This window comes from Macaca fascicularis, chromosome 1 (assembly GCF_037993035.2).
Source record: "Macaca fascicularis isolate 582-1 chromosome 1, T2T-MFA8v1.1".
In the NCBI taxonomy this organism is placed as follows: domain Eukaryota; kingdom Metazoa; phylum Chordata; class Mammalia; order Primates; family Cercopithecidae; genus Macaca; species Macaca fascicularis.
The window spans coordinates 166,894,545-166,912,895 of NC_088375.1; the positions used below are offsets into that span (position 1 = coordinate 166,894,545).

General features: G+C 41.8%; 1 protein-coding gene and 1 non-coding gene across 9 annotated transcripts in view; both read left to right on the plus strand.

Moving 5' to 3' along the window:
* The window catches only part of GNG12 (G protein subunit gamma 12), a 129,767-nt gene that overhangs the window by 48,053 nt on the left and 63,363 nt on the right, over positions 1–18,351 (plus strand). For 5 of the 8 annotated variants that reach the window (XM_065520527.2, XM_005543069.5, XM_045369134.3 and 2 more), the window contains one exon: positions 5,556–5,605. The gene's annotated coding sequence lies outside the window, so the exon portion shown is untranslated. Of the gene's footprint in view, positions 1–5,555; positions 5,606–14,082; positions 14,226–18,351 lie in introns of all 8 variants that reach the window. The other 3 variants (XM_005543071.5, XM_065520536.2, XM_045369148.3) reach the window with 1 other exon arrangement.
* LOC123571041 (U7 small nuclear RNA) lies at positions 9,018–9,078 on the plus strand. The gene has a single exon (XR_006695218.1). It is a non-coding gene; the product is annotated as a U7 small nuclear RNA (small nuclear RNA).

Below are 18,351 nucleotides of genomic sequence, written 5' to 3' on the forward strand. Positions count from 1 at the left end.
ATTAGCCCCATTTTACATGTTAGGAAATTGAGCACTAGAGATAAATTGTTCAAGGACTTGCGTCTCATTAGTTGAGGATCCGACATTCAAACCTAGATCTGCCCAATTCCAAAGCCTTTACTACCAATACCGTATAAACTATGGCCATAGTCACATAAAAGCACATGTTTCTATCAAAGGTAACATGCAAAAATAAATAGCAGCACTAGGATGCTGGAAATATGGGTAAATTCCAAAGAAGCTTGCCATCCTTTTAAAACTGTGATTGTCCTTTCAGTACAAAAATGGGAAAAAAATTATGTTGAGTATAACATTTCAATTTCTTGTTTACTCTTTTTCACTTATTCTCTTAAAGTGTGATGAAATAGGAATCTATGTGTATTTTTTAAAATTTATACTGTCTTTGGCATTATCAGAATACTTTTCCCCCAACTCATCTACAAGTTAGTTGAGTATATATACCACCAGTTCCTCATTTGAAAACAAAACTTTGTCTTCAGAAACTCTCTGTAGATTAGGACAGTAGCCAGGTAAAAAGAGTTTCTCCTGATGAACAGCCTAGACCAGCTCTTCCAGCCAAGAGCCAGTCCCAAGGTGGAGATAATGGGGTGGTACCATTTGGTTAAAGTAGGCCGGTTCAACCTTTTGGGGTGTGCCATTCTCTGGGACAGAAGCCCTTGTACAATGGGGCAAAATGCCAGCATTTTAACCCACAGTTTTTAACCTTTGGAGCTCAGGAATGAATTTATAATTCTTTGACACATATAGTATTACTTTACAAAGTTGGTAGCCCTCCAAGCATCTAATAAAGGCAAATTCGTAAGACTTAAAGCATAGGGTTTATTTCCCTCAACTATGCCCCACCTTTGTGGAGCATTTACCTTTTATCCCTACAGTAGGGTCCTTTATGTGTGTCAAAAGCCCTTTTACATCTGTTTTTGCCTTTTGAGATAACATATCAGAATTTGCAAGTGAAACCATATGGTACCTGTGCTGTTCCATAGAGTAGCTGCCTCTGTGGCTGCTTGGTCACTTGAAATGTGGCTCATACAACTGGGGAAGTAAGTTTTTAATTGTATTTAAATTTAAAGACCCACATGTACCTATGTTGGACAGCATGGTTCTAGACTTCTTAATGCTTTTTTGACATCCTCCCTTGGATGTCTCAAAGTTAACCAGATCACATCAGAATTCTTGATTTTTTTTTCTTCCCTCAATCTGTTTTCTCCCTGAGTAAATGAAACCATCATTGACCGAGTTGCTTGACCCCCTGTATCGACTTCATCAGCAAGTCTTAATTGTTTTACCTCTGGAACCTATACTGAATTCATCTACTTCTCTATATCTGAGGTACCGTATCTCACCTGAACAATCAAATGGCCTCACACTTGGTCACCATTTGTTCGCTATTGCCTCTTCAATGCTCCTCCCTACAGCTGCTGAAGAAACCTTGTTAAACTCTTCATTAGGTCACTTCACTCCTTGCATGTATGAAAAAAATTGTAGAACTTATTGTTTAAAATGATCTTATTTACTTATTTGCATACGTGTTTGTTTGCTTTCCCCCATTACAATGTAAGGGCCTCAAGTCAATAATGTAATTATACTTCATTCACCACTGCATCTCCAGCACCTAAAACCATCCCTGGCACATGATTTACATTCAGTAGACCTCTCAATAATAACTAAATTAATGTCACTATTTCTTATGTAAGGAGATGATATGGCAAGAGTCAATACAGATTTATGGTTTGGTTGTTAATAACAAGTGATGCTGACATCCATCTACTTACATGGGAAGGTGGTGGATTCTTTTACATTCTAGATGCAGTATAAAGGGTGGATGTTATGGCTGGCTGTATTTATCTGCAAGTGGGTAGGCTGGGCCACAATCCTGATGCAATCTCTGACCAGGCTAGAGAGAGCTCCTTCTCTTCCTAGAGATCAGTGTATGTTCTAGATCTTAAAACTTTTTGCCTTTCTCACTGTTAGAGGAAAGTATTCTTCTACAAGTTCAAATTCCATAGGCATCCGAGGGGAGTTTAGTTAGTAATGGAAAGAAATATATCCTGGAACTCCAGGGTAGAAATATCCAAGCCATGTCCAGGCAGCCAAAGGAAATTTTTTAGCATGTGTCTTTTCTGGCAGTCCTTGATAATGGCCAGCCAAGACTCTGGGTATGCTATTGCTTAAGCACGTTATTACTTAGTTCTACATGCAAAGTAAAGTAAAACTGATGAACTTGGAGGTGTGAGCAAGTCTGCCAAGCTCTGAGTTGCTTCTCCTCCCTCTGGTACTGAACAGGCCTAGGAAGTGACCATCTCCTTGGTACCGGCTGGATTTAAAAGATAAAGTCAAAACTTGCTTTGTTAAAGTCTGTATTTGAAGATTCTTTATCCTAAGGCATTTTTATCAGGCCTGGGTTGATAGCCTTGGCTCCTATCCTTTCAGTGCTATTCCAGTGTTTTCCTGTGTGTGTCTTTATTGAGTATCTGCCATATACCAAGTACCTTACTAGGTCCTGGAGAGACAAGAATGAGCTAGGCACATTATTAACCTTCAGGGATTCTGCAAACGTGGGGAGAGAGACCAATAAATGGAAATCTTAAAATATAGGAGATACCAGAGTAAAGTAAGTACAGGGGCAATGAAGGTAGAGGGAAGGGGACCCTAGTTGGAGGCAGGCATGGAGTCTGAGGTCTAGAACCAAATTGTCTGGGTTTACAATTTGACTCCGCCACTTATGAGCCATGTAACCTTAGGCTACTGGCTTAACCTCTGTGCCTCAATTTGCTGTCCTACTAAACGGAATAATGAAAGAATCTTCCTCATAAGATTACTAAGGGGATTAAAGGAGCATGTAAAGCATTTGAACAGTGCCTAGCACATTAAAAAACCAGCTTTTAATATTACCAATAGTACACTCATGTGCATATAATGAAATTTCAATCAACTATAGGCTGCATCCGTGGCAGTGGTCCCATAAGACTATAATACCATTGGTACCAACTGAATGTGTTTTAAACAAAACAACCTATTTTAAAGATGATAATACCATATTTTTACTATACCTTTTCTATGTTTAGATACACAAATACTTACCATTGTGTTATAGTTGCCTACAGTATTCAGAACAGTAACACGCTGTCCAAGTTTGTAGCCTAAACACAATAGGCTCTACCATGTAGCCCAGGTATGTGGTAGGCTGTACCCTCTAGGTTTGTGTAAGTACACCCTACGATATTCACATGATGAAATCCCCTAAAACTTCATTTCTCAGAACACATTGCCCTCCTTCAGGGACACATAACTATAGTAGTATATAATTGCCATTTGAATCGAATGAATACTACCTTACTGTCACTACTGCAGAGAAGTTGTTGCTAAGCCAGTCGAGAGTATTCACACAGGCTTCCCAGAGGTGGTGACTTTTGAACTGAGATGTGAAGACCCACTGATACTGTAGGGAAAGGACATGTTTGGCAGAAAGAACAGGATCCACAAAGGCATAGAGGAGTGAAGGGGGCAGGGTGTGCATTTTGGGACCTGTCAGTGAGACGCCTGAGGGAGAGTCCAGGCATGAGGCCACAGGGGCTTTTTAGAGTAGTCTGAGGAGCTTGGCCTTGATCCTAAAACCTAGAGGAAGCCACGGAAGGATTTTCAGCAGCTTCAGGGCTCTCTATGGGAGACTGGGTGGCAGCACTTTGAGTGGCCTTAGCTCTACGATGTCAGTGACCAGCCTCCGTCTCTGTGATTTGGCAGAAAGCTTGCATGTGGCGGGCTGATTTTGCTCACTGAGTGTGATTCTTTTGGGGCCTATGGATTAATAAAGTGAAAAGGATGTGTTTTCTTAATTCTTTTACTTGATTCTTCCTAACTCCCTACCCCTGCTGAGACAGATATAGGGATACCTATCTAAAAGACTCGTTTGAGAATCTTTCAGCATCTGATGAAAGCACTAGGCCTTTCCCTCAGAAAAATCACCAAAAGAAGATTTTCCGTGGACCTCACATTAACCTCCCCGACCACCACCACCTTAGTCATCCAGACAAACCTCCAGACCCGGTGCAGCCTTTTCGACCCCGCCTGCTATGGTTTTTGTGCTCAGATCCCAAATTGTTTTAAATTTAATTTGCTAGTGCATCCAGTAACTGTTCCATCTGCCATCACTGCTATTATCTAACCATGTTATCATGAGAGCAGACTTGGATCATTTGATGGTTATAATTAAAACTGAAAGTAATTATCTTATTTTGAGCTGTTCAAATTTAATTGAGAGGGTAGTGGGTAAAAGCATGGACTCTGGAGGCAAACGACTTAGATTTGAATCTCATCCCTGTCACCGTCTCACAGTCTTGTGTAAATAGTGTAACCCCTCTGTGCGTCAGTTGCCTCATTACAAAATGAGAATAATATATTTACCTCATAAAGTTATTGTGAGGTTTAAGTGAGGTAACACAGGGGCATGCCAAGAACAGTTCCTGGCACATAGTAAGTGCTATATATAAGTATTTGCTGTCATTTTGTCTGATTTCTGTTAAAATGACATCATGAAATGGGAGTAATGATAGATGACTGAGAGAAGGAAAATAGGTGAATAAGATCTTCACATGCGTCGGACTTCTTGAAGCCTTGCCAATACCTGAAGGCCAAGAATAGGTTCCCTAGACCTGTGCTGTCTAGTATGGTAGCCCCTAGCCATGTGTGGCCATGGACTACTTGAAATGTGGCTAGCTCAAGTTGAGAGGTACTGAATCTTGAAGATTTAGTCTAAAAAAAGTAAAATATCTTATTAATGATTTCTGTATTATGTGTTACAATAATACTCTAGATAAATTAGGTTAAATTGAATATTAAAATTAATTTATTTTTTGCTTTTTAAATGTGGCTACTAGAACACCTAATATGTTCTAGTTATTAAATGTATTTTATTATAATTATGTATAGTTATAATATATATAATACAATACATAATTTTATATTATTAATCTAATTATTAAATATATTTAATATTATGTTTTAATAGTATGTGGCTTGGGTTATATTTCTGTTGAATAACACTACCTTAGGCTCATTACTATCAATTAAGACAAAAATCTGTGTTTATGTATATGATCAGATAGCCACTATTAGAATGTCTTGTACACTCCTCCTCTGCCCTTCAAGTTATGTTGGACCACCAGTGTTTTAGGTGGTGTCTTAGAGGGAGCCATGGCTGGGTCCTAGCATAAAGAGATTGAGAGACCAAGGTAAGGGCAACAGCTAGAGAGGCTTCCCCGGACTTGGAGAGGTTTGGAAAAAACACTACCATTTATAGTTACACTGGCCTCAGATTTTGAGCACTCCCCAAAGTAGATGAGAGCATGCTCTCTCTATTCAGGAAGTTAAACTGTGTTGGCCAAAAATGTTCGCTCTTCCATCAGGAGCCAGAAAAAGCTTTGTTCATCTTTCACTACATGAATAAATGCTCAATGTTATGGCAGTCACTTGGGATCGAAAGCACACCCTTTCCAAATGTGATTTACTTATGGAATGTTTATTTAATTCTATTTCAGATTCATTCCACTTAAAACCTGAAAACATTGGACCACACAAAGTCTTACTGGTAAGTTCTTCATTTCTTAAACAAAGTGACTGTTTGACTTTATTTTTGAGATGACATTCACACTTCTAGGTTAGATGCTTCCCTACCAGTGCTATGATGAGATGTCTATTTATTTGTACTTTTCTTTAATCTCTATAATGATTTATGATGTTTCTATGCCTTAAAAAAACAGAGCAACCCATGTTCCTTTGTAAGACCATGGGCAGGATAAAGATCCATGATTACATGCCAAATACTATTAAAATAAAAACTTTTTTGGGTAATGAAACTATTTCCAGGCCCCTGTTGATGGTCTGCTTGTTTCAGGCAGTATCCAAAACAACAGAGTGTTATTTCAGCCAAGGAATTCAGACAGTCCCTTGTAGTGTGTTGTAATGAAAATTGGCTCACAGCTACAACATAAAACATACTGGGGCTCTACTCTTTATTTCTGTATTTTTTTCTCCCATCTCTTAGCTCACCTAAATGTGATTATTGTGAGGTAATAGTTCTGCCATGGTAGAAAACTTCCTTAAGAGCTAGGAAAATAATGTACTTTTTAAAAGTGAGAAAGCTTCTGGGGCTTCATATAGCATCACTCCCTAATATTGTGGTTATTTGCAATGTGTATCAGTTATCTTATGCTGCATAACAAACCACCCCAAAATTTACTGCCAGCATTTTGAGTCAAAATTTACTGGCTCAAAATAACAATGCTTTATTTATCTCACCATTCTGTGGGTTGGTGATTTGGGCTGGGCTCAGCTACGTGATCCTTCTCCTTTCACCTGGGACTATTCATGTATCTGCAGGTAGCTGCAGGTCCATGTCAGCTAGGCTTTCTTTCTTGGGGTCACTGACTGTCAGGTGGAGTGTTAATGATGACTAAGCCATGTATCTCATCATCCTGCAAGTTACCCTAAGTGCATTATAAATCATAAGTATAATTAAAATGAATTAATTGATTGTGGATCTCCAGTCGGCCAGTGTTCTGAAAAGGGCAGTAGCCTGCTTGGTAGAGGTAAAAGGAATAGACAGTGAGTGATTAAATGGTAGTGGTGGGATTAACAATAACAGCAACAATAGTAATAATGAGTAGCTACTGTGTATTGAGCACTGTGTGCCAGGTACTGTGCTGCCTTACATAGAATTACTTGAGATTTACAAGAAAAATCTCCCTTTCAATTTCTTTTGTACTACTTTTGTAGTATATTCCACCATTAGTGAATTACTTCTATGGGGTTTTTTCCTCTTCAAAATGCCTGGTTAAAATGTACCTGTCCTTGAGAAAGAAAAGACACTACGCTCTTATCAACTGTTGACAACATACAGTCAAGCCCAAGGTTCTAGAGAGAGGTGGAAGGCATTTTGATTTGGTGGGAAGAGTTGAGGGAGGGAGAGCAACCAGTAGCACTAAAGAGAGAGTAGGTGTGGATGCTCAGGAATGGCCCAGGGGCACTGGCTGCCCATGGGGGATGGAGGGTAGGGAAGGTGAGCAGGAACACAGGATCCAGGGTAGGGAGAATGAGATATTTGCTGACTTGATGAGTTGGCCCAGGGCTATTGCTGGTTCAAGGCCATCACCCTGTGCCTGCCACTGCATGGCAGCATTTGTAAAACTCCTCCACTCACCATCTGGTTTGTTTCCTCTTATGTTGATTACTGTTAATCTGATGTATGTACCTGTCTTCAAAGATTTTTGAGATGGCCTTTAAACATAGGTATAATATAACGCGATTAAGAAAAATAAGGGAGGAAATCTGTGGAGAAGGAAAAGTGGGGTGAAGTCAGAGATAAAATAAGGCCCCAGTTCATGGGAGAGAGGCTATTCATTTGCTGTCAGGTCCCACAGTCTTACCTCTGAGCTTCCGAGCAGTCAGTATAAGAAGGAAAACATGCTCCGTTAACAACTTACGGTGGCTGGAAGATAAAAGCACACGAGTTACTCAGAAGAAGCAAGGTTGATCATGATTCAAGGCTCAGAGAAATGTCTTCAGAGTGCTCATAAAGTGAATGCCACACAGAGTGGCCGACAACATCCCTGTAGGTAAAACAGTGAGGACTGCCTCTGTGCAAGCGAGTGATGTGACAGCTGAGTGCAGTCCAAGAGAAACCCCTCTAGTTCAGGTGTGCATTTCTCTGTTGGTCTTGCTTAGTCCAAGGATGAAATGTAATTGTTTCAACTGAAATAACAAATACATATATTCACAACCCTCCTCCCCTCCCCACCTCGTAATGGACTTCAGATTGTCACGGCCGTCTTGATGCTGAGCCTTGGCATTTTAGTTATGGACCAGATTGGACACGTGAGTTGAAATCTACTTACCATCCCTGTTCTGAAAGAAAAACAAACAACTTCCTGATAGTGCTCTGTGAATGTTACTTCTCTCAATTCTCAAGTCATTCTACAGTGACTCAGTCTGTGTTGTGGCTTTTGAAACACAGAATTTACATTGACCCTGCATGATCCTCTTCCCTTGCTCCATGTCTCTCTCCTCTTTTGAGCCCAGTGGTTCTAGGTTCATTTCTTATACTGGAACGTTCAGTGCCTTTTGGGGGCAGTTTGAGGGGCTCATGAGACTTGACTCCAAGTCTCGCTATTTGATGGTAGCGAACTATAAACTAGGCTACTATTGTCCATTTCTGGGTCCCTCCTCTTCTAATGAGTAACCTTAATACTTATTACAAGAGGTAGTATCCGATAGTGTAGGGAAGGTGAGCAGGAGTACAGGATCAAGGGTGGGGAGAATGAGATATTTGCTGACTGGCGGCACTGATAACTGTTGGTGCAGAGAATGATAGGGAATAATGTTAAGCCTAGACTTTTTTGCAAGAATGTCATAGGAAGAAAAAATTTTAATTCATTTAGGGTCGTTATCAAAGAGGAGCCCAGAATTCCACAAGGACTACCCATGAAGGGGAATTTCCTTTGGGACTTTGTTTTTCTTTAGATCAAGTTTATTAGGAGTATTTTGGTTGCAAGCAACAGAAATATAATTCAAACTAGTCTCTTGACTTATATGATTAGGATGGCCATACTAGTAAGGGCTTCAGGCACAGCTGTATTCAGGAGTTCCAAAGATATCATCAGGCCAGTATCTTTCACTCTGTCTTGACTTTACTTAGCTGTCTCAGCTTCATTCTCAGACATGCTCTCCCTTACCATGGTGGCAGAGGTAGCTATCAGTAACTGGGTTTCTGTTATTCTCACAGCTATGGGTGCCTCTTTTGCCATACTTCTAGCAGTAGTAAGTGCCAAGGAGGGACCTTGACCGGCCCAGATTGGATTGCCTGCCTGAATCAGCATGGCCAGAAATAGGCAGTCGACAATAAGCAGCATCACTTTAGCTAAGGCCTGTTCATGTGTCCCATGAGAGAGGGTAAATCCCACCAGAATTACACAGAATGGGTTCCCCATAAAAAAAAGGAGGGGTAGTGTTACAGCTCTTTTAGAATTTGTCTAGCAGGTTTTCTGTTTTCACTGGAAGACTCCCCACATTAAATACATTTAAAAAATTAAAAAATGATAAAAAGGAGGGTTGTTGCTACCAGAAGGAAGGAAGGAAAGATTGAGAATGCCAAGCAGATAAATGTTCTAGGTACCAGAGTCCACTAGTTTAGACATTCTTCATTTGGAGTCTGTTAAACTTGAAAGGTTGGAAATTAGATTCTGCACAGTTACGTTGACTACCTACTTCAGGTTTGGTGTCATGATCCAGACTACCAATAAGGAACATGTGGAGAGGACAAGGATGGGTAGCACCACTTTGAGATCTGGTGGGCAGCTCTTGGCCTGAGGACCTCATGTTGAATCCTCAGGATCTACAGGAGTGGTTCTTAATCTGGAGATTATGAATATACTTCAACAGATCTGTGAACCTTCTGTCATTATTTGCAAAATTGTACATATGCACTTTTTTTTATTGGAGAAAGTATTATGTTTTCCATCATTGTGTCACAGGACTCCATGCCTGCCCCCTCCCCTGGGCCCCCCTTGCTTAAAAACCATTGCTTCAGACTTACTCTAATTGTTTTAGACTTGGCTAGCTTAATCTTACACGTTCCTTTCTTGTCTTGGCTCAATTAGTAAAGTGTAGTGTCCATGATAAACATAGCTCCTTATGGGACAGACACAGTGACATCAGTGGCTGAGCATGTTGCATTAAATTATATGTTAAGCTTTTTAGGCACATATGTACACTTTCCACAATCATAGTTGCCATTTACCTAATGCCGGCTCTGTGCTAAGTGCTTTACTGCATTCTCTGAACTCTATATTTATATACATGATTATAATTCTGGGAACCTCAGATCCACCTGCTGGAACCAGCTCCTTCCAGCTGCCTCTCCTGGAACACTGGATACAAATTCTGAGTTTTTCCTCTCCCCTTTGTCTGCTGTGGGGGGTCCACCTCTCTCTACCTTCCCACCCACAGATGATAGCATCATAAAATCAGAGTGTTGTACAAGACCCATAAGATCATACTTGTCAGTGGCTTTCAAACTCTGCTTTTTGATTTTCTAGCTCAGGGACTCCTAAGGAGGAAGGATGGGCAGGACCCAAGTCCCTTTCCTGCTTCAATCACAAATTTGCTGAAAACCACTCATCCGGGACAATATGAGAGCTCACGGATAGATGTCAGGCTTGAGGTTGAGTACAGGTTCCTACTACTTTACTTACTTACCCGTGTGACCCTGGGCAAGGTGCCTAACTTCTCTGAGCCACAGTTTTCTTATCTGTCAAATACATGCCTCAAGGAGTTGTTAGAGGGACTGAATGAGGTAGTGTCTGTGAAGTCCATGGCCCAGTGCCTGGCACATAGTCAGGACTTACCAAAGGTTGACTGTATGTAACTAATATATTGTACAATGTGACTCACAAGTCATAGTTAAGACTCAGCTTCATTCTTATCTCCCACTGTTCCTTTAAAGTTTATTCAGGGAGGTGTGTTGTACCCCATTTCGGATAATAACTTGATCAGGCCCATGACTTTTCTGGTTACTTTTCTGGTAATGAGAAGTTCTAAGGCCACTTCAAGTCAGCCTGCCTGTCTGTCTCTCTCTCTCTCTCTCTCTCTCTCTCTCACTCTCTCACACTCTCACTCTTTCTCAGCATGCACACACACATGCACACAGGTTCATTTTGGAAATTTGAAATGCCCTCTTTGGTCTATAAAGAGTCAGTATTCATTGCAAGGGAGGACTTCCCTCCATCCAGCCACCAAGGGCCACTTCCTCTTCCAGCGGCCTCCAGCTGCCCACTGCTCAGGTCTCTCCAGGTTGTGGGGTCAGGGGGAGTGTGCAGCAAGTCTTTACCTGACTGCGACTGTCACACCTGGTGCTGAGCCTGGCAGACAGGGAAAGGGGACTTTTTTCTCTCCTGGCCACCTCCATGGCCTTCTCCAGGACTCCTCTGAGGGGCCTTGCACTGGGGCCCCTGGGATTTGGGTGGTTCTCTCCTCCTGCCACTGTTGCCACCCCTCAGCACCTTCTGGCTTCCAGTCGGACTCTCTTTGGGGTCCTCTCACTCTCATGCCAAAGCCCTCTCGGGGAGAACCTGTTGCGAAGAGACCCAGGCTGCCACTCTGGGTGTCCAGGGTTCATACTGCTTTCACCCTCCCCTCCGCCATGGGGCAAGGGGACAGTACTCACTTTCTGAGGTGGCATCCGCCCTGCTGGCTTAGCCAACGTCAGCCACCTCTCACATTTTGGTTCCTAAGGCAGATGTCACATATCAACCTGGGAACTCTAGGAGATGCATATCAAACTCACCACATACAGCTTTTGAAACCCTTTTCTCTGGGCTGGAGAAAAAAGGCTGAGCCCTCTCCATTCCACCCACCTTGGAAACCGTAGGAATCAGAGCATTACCAAAGAATCTTACTCACAGAATCCTCCATTGCTTTCCACTGTCCTGTTTGTGTCCTCCTTCTGGGTCTTAGAGCCAGCTTCTTAGAAATTTCCACATAATGATCAGATCCCCTGCTTTAGAATTTACCATCTGTTACATCTTGAGGTGGTGGAAACTTCCACTTTAGCATCTTAACCTCAGACCCAGTGTGAGACACTTCTCTTCTTTTAACACTCTAAAAGTGGTCCTTCATCTGGTGAGGAGCTTCCTGTCTCCCTCTCCCCTCCCTCCCTCTCATATCATCCCATTCAGATTTTCAGCTAAGTTGGAGTTGTTGAAAAGATACTGCTCCCTCCGAGCCAAACCTAGCTTCCTATGACGTTCTTTCTCTCTAATGGGATCTCAGGAGAGAGAGAGAGAGAGAGTATGAGTGTGTGTACGTGTGCATGCCTTGTCTGGGAAAATTGGACATTGGAAAAATGCGAAACGTTTGGGAAAATTGGAATTCTTGCCTGGGCCTCAGATTCCAAAGTGAAGCTTAGACACCCTGTTCTCTAAGCCCACAGGGAAAGTTTTGTGTGTCTGGGTGGGTTTCCTTTGCCTGCATACCAACATGCACCTGTATAACTCCAGCAGAAAGCTAATATTTGGAAACGGTGCTCATGCCATTTCTCATGCTCATGACCCTAACATAGTTTCTCTTGATCTGAGAACTGATTTGCTGTGCTTTGTGGGGGCATATTGATCAGGGCTCCATGCAGGGTTTATGAACTCTGCAAATTCAAGCTTGCAGAATGTCCTACCTCCCTGCAAAGACCCACCCTCACTTATGTAGGTTTTCTTTCATGCTCATGTGACATTTGGAGTCAGCATATTTTTCTGCCTTCTCTGGCACCAGCGCTGTGAACTCAGCCTCTCTGCCAGCATGCCCTCCTTTGTCATGTGCGGTTGGATCACTGTGATGTTGGGTCCTGTAACAATTAGGTCACTCGCTGAGTATAGGCCCCCCAACCCGTAGTGAAGCCAGCATCTCAAATGAGCAAGTGACCCATGCTGGGAAGATGCTTGGGTCAGCTAAAGTTGGAGTCTCTCTGGGTGCAGTGGCCTAAGAATGTATTAAATGCATTTGGGGTAGTTCCATTGTGTACTAGTCTCTTGGCAAGACTGAACATCATATATCCAGATGTGAAACTGATTTATGTCCTCATTTTTACTGGCTGTTTACAAAGATGGCAAGATACAGCTTCCTCCTTTCCTCCCCCAGACCCATCATATGAGGTGATATTAGAGACAGAAGCTCAGATAGCAGAACTCAACTCCCCTGGGACTGCTCACCTATACTCTCTTGGCCTGAAAGCATATAGTGATTTCTGTTGGCCATTCGAAGATCTAGATAATATATTTGAAATAACTAACAGGCTCTTAGCTAAAGCATGCTTTCTATTTGTATACATTTTATAGTAGGGAAGTGGCTTAGTGTGGGCAGATAGACTAAAGTTCAAACTTTCCTTAGCTATTTGAACATAGTGGTTATGGTTAACCTTTCTGAGTCTCAGTTTCCTCATCTGTTAAATGGGCATCATATCATTTGCCTCACAAGATAGCTATATTAAAGGAAACGGCGCATATAGTGAACTTAGCCAGTGCCCATCACATAATACATGTTCAATAAATGGTAGCTATTATCATCGTTTGCATTTAACTATTATGATGATTTCTAAAAACTTTTAAAGCCTTGGAAAAAAGTAGCCCCATTTCTCAGCCTGTTCTCTTTTTCTTTTTAATCAAATAGGAATTTGGGGAAAAATCGAAATATGTGCAATGATCTGCTTTTAAAAAATAACTCTCTTGTGAAACTCACTAGTTCTTTATAGTATCGAAAGTGATTTTTGGCTGCAGAGGCAGCATGGCATGGGGACTTAAGAATAAGGCTCAACCTATCCAGCCTCAAATCTATACGAAATACCTTTGTAACCTTGGACAAGTCGCTTACCTCTTAAAGCCTCAATTTCCGCATCAATAAAATAGGGATAATACTGCATAGGGTTATTGAGGTTGATTAAGTGAAATAGTCTATATGAAATGTTTAGACTACATGTAGTTCACAGGACACAAATAATGGTGGCTATTATTTTCCCATCACACTCCATTTTACAAATAAGAATTTGCAGAAGGTCAGGCACAGTGGCATGTGCCTGTAGTACCAGCTCATTGGTGGGCTGAGGCCAGGGATTCCCTTGAGCCCGGGAGTTTGAGTCCGGCCTCCTCAATGTAGCAAGAGCCCATCTCCAAAACAAGTTTTAAAATCAAATTTGCAGAACACTGTTTTTTGTGATAAATGGCTTTTATGAAGACACTTTTATATGTAAGAAGTTGTTCTTACTGTTTTGTTCAAAAAGAAGAAAGTTTATATCTGGTTTGCTTATACATTCCAAACTGTAGCACATGTGAAAACAAGCTACATTAACTAAACTTAACTTTCCATTTTTTTAGGCCTTGCCTCATTTTATTAAGATTTGGGTAAGTGATATTGCCATCAGATAAGGAAAAAATTGCGTATTATTTTTACAAGGACTGAAAATATGCAAACAAACTATGTTTAGCTAAATGCTCTCAATTCAGGTCACTTGATTTTGCTCTCTTTCAGTAAAGACTAGTATAGTTGGCACCTTTGTGCAGCCCCAGGAGGTCTGGAAGCAGGGGTGCATAACCTTCCATGGGTGGAAAAGGAGAAGAAGGCGGAGTCTGAACTAGTGAGACGACCCAAACTGGTGACTGAGGCTTGGTCAGGTAGGTGTGGAGAGCTGGCCCGTGGCAGAGGAGTTTGTTCCCTTTCACAGGGCAGCGCAAGTGTTTCTTTCAGTAGCTCCACCTCAGTATCTGTCTCCAGGCAATGGACAGTCGTAAGCGGGTGGAGCTCGGGCCCTGTCGTGCTGAACCCGTATCGGCCTCGTTAGAGATGGCACCATGTTCAAAAGGCCAAGAAGAGACCCAGAGCCAGCACACGTGACGTGGGGTTTTATTGCAGGATTACATGGGTTTTTATTGCAGGGGAGAGTCCAGTGGTGGCAGGCTGAACAAGATAACTGCATGGCCCAGCAGTTAAGAGCCCTAAGTTTCAGGATCTTTCACTGGCAGCATCCCCTTCCAATGCCCTGTAGCTAATGTGGTATTCCTAATTTTGTATTATATTTCTAAAGAGGACCGCCAAAATTGTATAAAGCTTAGAACTCACAAAAACTGGATCTATCCATGCATCAGGGACACACACACTCTGAGCCTTCTGCCCTGTTGTATGGTTGCCAGGGCGCTGAAACTCACATTTGATTCTCCCTTGGGAATAGGCATTGCCTGTGTGTGCCCCTTCTGTAGCTAGACCTGCGTTCCCTAAGAGGACACCTAACCCTTTCTGTAAGGGGGAAGCGAGGCCCAGCGAGGAACTGCTGTCCAGGCACCTTCCTGGCCACCAGATGCCATCCTTAGGGTAGAAAGGGCCCCGTTCATGCAGGAAGGAAGGGCAGGCACTCAGACCACCAGCGGCTTGCTTTGTGGTTTTTCAGAGGGAGGCCCTACAGAGGAGACCGGGTGGGAGGGAGCCCCGTGTGAGGCTTCAACTGGCTTCAGAATTTCCCCAGTGGAAAATTCTCCTGGAAAAAAAAAAAGAAAACATATATTCTTGAAAGTGTATCATCGCTGGCAAAACCATAGCTGTGATCTCAAGATTGAGGAGAATGGGCTGGCCAGCCTTCAGGGCTGTGCTGATTAAGCCCTGCTCATGCTCAGCCGTAATCACATTCCCTCCGTGTTACTGCGCCGAAGGGCTGGGCTGCTTTGCTCATCAGCGCAAGTGGAATGTATTGAGAAGAAACAGGAGCGCGGAAAGGCTCCTTTATATGTGAGTATCTAGCACTGTGCGAAAATCGTAATTTCCCCTTTCAGTGAAATGCGAGCCAACTTCGCCCCCTAGAGGAGGACCAGAGAATTGTTTAAAATGAGCCCTCGAGGCATTTTTATTGTACTGATTGATAATCTGGAAAGATTGTTAGCCTGTAATTAGATGGGACTGTGAAAGGGGCTTGTCTAAGAGGACTTTGGGGGGGGGGGGGAGGTGTGTGTGTGTGTGTGTGTGTGTGTGTGTGTGTGTGTGTGTGTCTTGTCTAAGAGGACTTTAGGGTGTGTGTGTGTGTGTGTGTCTTGTCTAAGAGGACTTTAGGGGGTGTGTGTGTGTGTGTGTGTGTGTGTGCGCGCGCGCGCGCGCGCTTTGCTTTGAGTTTTTGCCTTGAGATTTTGCCTTGAGATATTATTGTAAACTTGGGGTTGAATACTCTCATAGCTATCAAGAGTAAAATAGTTTAAATGCCACCAGACTTAAGGCTCACAGCTGTTACATTTATAGTGGACTTTTTTTGGCCAGATTTTCACCACTACTTCTAATTATGACAGTCATTGTTAGTCTTGAGTTTCCTTTCACTCCTTGGGGTTGTGGCAGACGTAAAGCCCACTAGAAAGCAGGAATTTTCAACCACAAACTAGATATGTATTAGAGATCCTAAATTATAGACTTTAGTTATGTCACTCACATTGAAATCTTTTTGATTTAGTCCTGCTACTTTATTTGCATCATTTCATTTACACCTGCTACTAACAACGGATTCAGTCACAGGTTAACTAGGTAGTAGTTATTTCACTACTTCCTATACATTTTGTGTATTTTTAAAAGAAAAATGCAAAACAAGCAGAAGGATAAGGGTTGAAGCATAAAAACCTTTCTATATATTTCATCTTCTGTTAAAATATGATCTTATTCTGACACCTTTGTTAAGCCTTTGTTAATTATTCAGCTGCTTTTAATTACCAAATCTGACCCAATTACTTGGCTTCTAATGTGTTCCCTGTAAATAAAGCCTTTATAATAAAAATGTTATCTACCATCTTTTGTCTCTGGGTAAATATGTTTATCATCTTCATTGTTCTAGATCTTCATCCCTCAAGTGCAAGATACAATTACAGTGTTGATATTAGTAATAGTCTTAATGGGTTTTTTTCTTTCTCTGCTCTTAGAAACACTGAGCTGTACTTCAGTATTTGAGGGCATGGCATTGTTAAGAGATCGTTACTCGTGCGTCAGATTAATTGCCTACTGGGGACTGTTTCCCTCAGAAGGATGTGAAAAGAAGAGAGTGTGCATACATTTTGTAGATTATTATAAGTTATTTTTTCAGGACTTGAACTTCTAATGACTATTGATAATATTCTTATATATTTGTCTACTTTAGTTTTTATATATTCTTATATATTTTGTCTCATTTTTCAACTCATGCCATTTTTATGCAAGGAAATAATTTTTTGACAATATAATCTGTTGCTTTTTGCCCCAAGTGTGTGGAAACCAATTGCCTGAAGTACCAAACAGGCTTTGTTTGGAGAAAGATGGATATATTTTTCCCAGGTCCAGTTCCTGGAGGATTCCTCTGTGTTCTTGCTACTTGACTCACTCTGACGAAGTCCAGAGGTGATGGTAAGGCCTAGAGAGCTGCAGTTTCTGCTAAACCAGAGGAACTCCAAAGCACAGGCAGGTCGATTGTTTTTGCGGGAACACCCATCTTCCTTGCTTGTGGCCGTCACCGCCACCCCAGTTATTGAAGGAGAACACACACGCATATACCCACATGCATATACACACAGCTGTTAGTACCTTTGTGTCTTCTTGGACATCTGTCCCCTTTCCGCTGTTGAAAGTGGCCATTAATCTAATGTTGGTACAGTCTCATTCATTAATTGTCCCTCAAAGTCAGGTAATTGCAGTGCTGAGCAACATCAGGATGATATCGAAGTTCCCTCTAATTTCAGAGCATTTTCAGGCTTTCATTATTATTCACAAATTGCAACACGCTGAAATTTAGACCCTGCTGACTAGACCCTGCTGACAGAGGAGAAGGGTAGGCTTTGGAAGTGGGTACTTGGGATAGGTCAGAATAAGGGTTCGTATTTTTAGTAAGAGCAATGTTTTGCAGACATTTTGATAGAATTTTGCGGTAAATGTGGTAAATGCCAAGAGGTACCCCACCTCTTTCTCCTGGTCCCCCAGCTGCAGCTCACTGGCTCATTTGTCTTTATGCACCAGGCTATTCCCTGTCTACCTGGAGCACTGCCTCCGGGTACTCATTGTCGCACCAGCCTGTGTATTTCACATCCCTTAACACAATCCATATATTCTTATTTCTTTCTTTACTTGAGACCTTGATCTCACACCTAAACTATTGGCCCAGAATATACACTTAATACTTACTGAGTGAATGCGAAGGAGTAAAAGAACGAGCAAGCAAGGAAAGGAATATATTCAGAGGCATGACAAGAGCAGTGCCCTTTATAATCACAATTTAAGGTGAAAGCCACTAAAACAGCAATGCAATACTAGCATGTCAATGCGCAAGGCTTGTTAGCCTGACGTGGAGTTCACAGTCTATCCTTTGTTAGACTGCAAATTGACAGAGCTTCTTAGACAAAAGTTGTTAATATAGTAACAATCTTAATGTATTCTTTTAAACAGATAAACTAAAATATAAAAATTAATAGTGGAAAGCCAATCAGTAGTTCATAGGGTGGGAGGGGGGCTGATTTAGAATTATAGCAAAATTATAAAAACAACCTAAAATGCTACAACAAGAAGATGCTTGTGTAAAATGGAATTTGCATTCCCAGCTACCCTGGAGGCTGAGGCAGGAGGGCTACTTGAGCCCAGGAGTTTGAGGCTGCAGAGCTATATCATTGCGCCACTGCACTCTAACTTGGGTGACAGAGTGAGACCCTGTCTCTTACCAAAAAAAAAAAAAAAAAGTGATGTATATTTATTTCTGTGTATCCCTACCAAAAGTGCATAACCTGCATCAAATCAGGAAGAAACATGTGCAAACCC